Genomic DNA, 5,000 nt, shown 5'->3' with positions numbered 1-5,000 from the left:
CTGGGGATTCCAAGATTTCAAAAATTTTCAAAATTTTTAAAAGACGGCACAGCCGGGGCAGGTGCGGTCGCCCGTCAATCCGACGATCCCCACTACCCATCCGACCCCTAACATGTGTGCCGTTCTGGCCCCGGAAGGAATTTTCGACATTTGAAAAAAAAAAAAAAAAAAAAATTTCATCGGGCTTACCCGCGGCTGAGAAGGTACGTGGTCGACCTGATAGCGGTGCTACCGCATGCGATGGGAAATTTTTTTTTTTTTTTTTTTTTTTTTTTTTTTTTTTTTTTCATCGGGCTTACCCGCGGCTGAGAAGGTACGTGGTCGACCTCGATAGCGGGGCTACCGCATGCGATGGGAAAAAAAAAAAAAAAAAAAAAAAAAAAATTTTCATCGGGCTTACCCGCGGCTGAGAAGGGACGTGGTCGTCCTCGATAGCGGGGCTACCGCATGCGATGGGAAATTTTTTTTTTTTTTTTTTTTTTTTTTTTTTTCATCGGGCTTACCCGCGGCTGAGAAGGTACGTGGTCGACCTCGATAGCGGGGCTACCGCATGCGATGGGAAAAAAAAAAAAAAAAAAAAAAAAAAATTTTCATCGGGCTTACCCGCGGCTGAGAAGGGACGTGGTCGTCCTCGATAGCGGGGCTACCGCATGCGATGGGAAATTTTTTTTTTTTTTTTTTTTTTTTTTTTTTTCATCGGGCTTACCCGCGGCTGAGAAGGGACGTGGTCGACCTCGATAGCGGGGCTACCGCATGCGATGGGAAAAAAAAAAAAAAAAAAAAAAAAAAAATTTTTCATCGGGCTTACCCGCGGCTGAGAAGGTACGTGGTCGACCTCGATAGCGGGGCTACCGCATGCGATGGGAAAAAAAAAAAAAAAAAAAAAAAAAAAATTTTCATCGGGCTTACCCGCGGCTGAGAAGGGACGTGGTCGACCTCGATAGCGGGGCTACCGCATGCGATGGGAAAAAAAAAAAAAAAAAAAAAAAAAAAATTTTCATCGGGCTTACCCGCGGCTGAGAAGGGACGTGGTCGACCTCGATAGCGGGGCTACCGCATGCGATGGGAAAAAAAAAAAAAAAAAAAAAAAAAAATTTTCATCGGGCTTACCCGCGGCTGTGAAGGGACGTGGTCGTCCTCGATAGCGGGGCTACCGCATGCGATGGGAAAATTTTTTTTTTTTTTCATCGGGCTTACCCGCGGCTGAGAAGGGACGTGGTCGACCTGATAGCGGTGCTACCGCATGCAATGGGGAAAAAAAAATCTTTTTTCAGCGGGCTTACCCGCGGCTGAGAAGGTACCGCGGGTATCAGTGTACGTGGTCGACCCGATAGCGGGCTACCGCGGGTAAAGGGACGTGGACGGCCGTGCTAGCGGGCTACCGCGGGTATCATCGTACGTGGTCGACCCGATAGCGAGCTACCGCGGGTAAAGGGACGTGGACGGCCGTGCTAGCGGGCTACCGCGGGTATCATCGTACGTGGTCGACCCGATAGCGGGCTACCGCGGGTAAAGGGACGTGGACGGCCGTGCTAGCGGGCTACCGCGGGTATCATCGTACGTGGTCGACCCGATAGCGAGCTACCGCGGGTAAAGGGACGTGGACGGCCGTGCTAGCGGGCTACCGCGGGTATCATCGTACGTGGTCGACCCGATAGCGGGCTACCGCGGGTAAAGGGACGTGGACGGCCGTGCTAGCGGGCTACCGCGGGTATCATCGTACGTGGTCGACCCGATAGCGAGCTACCGCGGGTAAAGGGACGTGGACGGCCGTGCTAGCGGGCTACCGCGGGTATCATCGTACGTGGTCGACCCGATAGCGAGCTACCGCGGGTAAAGGGACGTGGACGGCCGTGCTAGCGGGCTACCGTAAGAAGGGACGTGGTCGACCCGATAGCGGGCTACCGCAGGTAAAGGTACGTCGACGGCCTCGGTAGCGAGCTACCGCGGGTAAGAAGGGACGTGGTCGACCCGATAGCGGGCTATCGCAGGTAAAGGAACGTCGACGGCCTCGGTAGCCAGCTACCGCGGGTAAGGAGGGGACGTGGTCGACCCGATAGCGGGCCATCGCAGGCAAAGGAACGTCGACGGCCTCGGTAGCCAGCTACCGCGGGTAAGGAGGGGACGTGGTCGACCCGATAGCGGGCCATCGCAGGCAAAGGAACGTCGACGGCCTCGGTAGCCAGCTACCGCGGGTAAGGAGGGGACGTGGTCGACCCGATAGCGGGCCATCGCAGGCAAAGGAACGTCGACGGCCTCGGTAGCCAGCTACCGCGGGTAAGGAGGGGACGTGGTCGACCCGATAGCGGGCCATCGCAGGCAAAGGAACGTCGACGGCCTCGGTAGCCAGCTACCGCGGGTAAGGAGGGGACGTGGTCGACCTGATAGCGGGCTATCGCAGGTAAGGGAACGTCGACGGCCTCGGTAGCCAGCTACCGTGGGTAAGAAGGGACGTGGTCGACCTGACAGCGGGCTAGCGCGGGTATAAGTGTACGTGGACGGCCTGATAGCGGGCTACCACGGGCTTATGCGGGTCTTCACGTGCCTACGTAGACTTTAACCCGCGGTAGCCCGCAAAAGGCCGACCACATACCTTTACCTGCGGTAGAGACCGTGATCGCCCGCTACCAGACAGGCCGACCACGTACCTACACGTATCGAGGAATAATGCCAGCCTGGGTCCTGACACGGCCTAAGTAACAGGCTTTAGGGTTAGGGTTAGGGTTAGGGTTAGGGTTGGGTTAGGGTTAGGGTTAGGGTTAATTTAGGGTTAGGGTTAATTTAGGGTTAGGGTTAGGGTTAGGGTTAATTTAGGGTTAGGGTTAATTTAGGGTTAGGGTTAGGGTTAGGGTTAATTTAGGGTTAGGGTTAGGGTTAGGGTTAGGGTTAATTTAGGGTTAGGGTTAGGTGGTTAGGGTTAGGGTTAGGGTTAGGGTTAGGGTTAGGGTTAGGGTTAGGGTTAGGGTTAGGGTTAGGGTTAGGGTTAGGGTTAGGGTTAGGGTTAGGGTTAGGGTTAGGGTTAGGGTTAGGGACGGGCATCGTCAAGAGGCGGCTTAGGGTTAGGGTGTACGATGCCTGCCTGCCTTCGTTACGTTACGTTACATGAAATGTGATCGTTTCATCGAGAGACCTGCTGTACTATTCTTACGTGCGGCTTCCCGATGAAAAATTGTCAACCTGTAACACTTTTTGACTAGGCTATGGCTTTGGCCGGCCGCCGATGGTCGAGAGACCCGCGGTAACCTGTCCGCGTCTCACGTGCGACATCCCGATGAAAATTTCACCCACGTAAAAAATATTTACCGAGGGTATTGTTTGCCGGCCTGGATGGTCGAGAGACCCGCGGTAGCTCGCCTGCGTCTAACGTGCGGCTTCCCGATGAAAATTTCACCCTTCTAAAAAATTTTTTACCGAGGGTATAGTTTGACGGCCTCGATGTGTCGAGAGACCCACGGTAGCCTGTCCGCATCTTACGTGCGGCTTCCCGATGAACATTTCAGCCTTGTAAAATTTTTTTTACCGAGGGTACAGTTAGACGGCCTCGATGGTCGAGAGACCCGCAGGAGCCTGCCTGCGTCTAACGTACGGCTTCCCGATGAACATTTCAGCCTTGTAAATTTTTTTACCGAGGGTATAGTTAGACGGCCTCGATGTGTCGAGAGACCCGCGGTAGCCTGCCTCGTCTAACGTGCGGCTTCCCGATGAACATGTCACCCTTCTAAATTTTTTTTACCGAGGGTATAGTTTGACGGCCTCGATGTGTCGAGAGACCCACGGTAGCCTGCCTGCGTCTATCGTGCGGCTTCCCGATGAACATTTCAGCCTTGTAAATTTTTTTTTACCGAGGGTACAGTTAGACGGCCTCGATGGTCGAGAGACCCGCGGTAGCCTGCCTGCGTCTATCGTGCGGCTTCCCGATGAAAATTTCACCCTTGTAAAAATTTTTTACCGAGGGTATAGTTTGAAGGCCTCGATGGTCGAGAGACCCGCGGTAGCCTGTCCGCATCTTACGTGCGGCTTCCCGATGAACATTTCAGCCTTGTAAATTTTTTTTTACCGAGGGTACAGTTAGACGGCCTCGATGGTCGAGAGACCCGCAATAGCCTGCCTGCGTCTAACGTACGGCTTCCCGATGAACATTTCAGCCTTGTAAATTTTTTTTTACCGAGGGTACAGTTAGACGGCCTCGATGGTCGAGAGACCCGCAGTAGCCTGCCTGCGTCTAACGTACGGCTTCCCGATGAACATTTCAGCCTTGTAAAATTTTTTTTACCGCGGGTACAGTTAGACGGCTTCGATGGTCGAGAGACCCGCGGTAGCCTGCCTGCGTCTAACGTGCGGCTTCCCGATGAAAATTTCACCCTTCTAAAATTTTTTTACCGAGGGTATAGTTTGACGGCCTCGATGTGTCGAGAGACCCACGGTAGCCTGCCTGCGTCTATCGTGCGGCTTCCCGATGAACATTTCAGCCTTGTAAATTTTTTTTTACCGAGGGTACAGTTAGACGGCCTCGATGGTCGAGAGACCCGCAATAGCCTGCCTGCGTCTAACGTACGGCTTCCCGATGAACATTTCAGCCTTGTAAATTTTTTTTTACCGAGGGTACAGTTAGACGGCCTCGATGGTCGAGAGACCCGCAGTAGCCTGCCTGCGTCTAACGTACGGCTTCCCGATGAACATTTCAGCCTTGTAAAATTTTTTTTACCGCGGGTACAGTTAGACGGCTTCGATGGTCGAGAGACCCGCGGTAGCCTGCCTGCGTCTAACGTGCGGCTTCCCGATGAAAATTTCACCCTTCTAAAATTTTTTTACCGAGGGTATAGTTTGACGGCCTCGATGTGTCGAGAGACCCACGGTAGCCTGCCTGCGTCTATCGTGCGGCTTCCCGATGAACATTTCAGCCTTGTAAATTTTTTTTTACCGAGGGTACAGTCAGACGGCCTCGATGGTCGAGAGACCCGCAGTAGCTTGCCTGCGTCTAACGTACGGCTTCCCGATGA

This window comes from Mytilus trossulus, unplaced genomic scaffold, assembly GCF_036588685.1.
Source record: "Mytilus trossulus isolate FHL-02 unplaced genomic scaffold, PNRI_Mtr1.1.1.hap1 h1tg000634l__unscaffolded, whole genome shotgun sequence".
NCBI lineage: Eukaryota > Metazoa > Mollusca > Bivalvia > Mytilida > Mytilidae > Mytilus > Mytilus trossulus.
Note: the sequence above shows the minus strand (reverse complement) of the source record.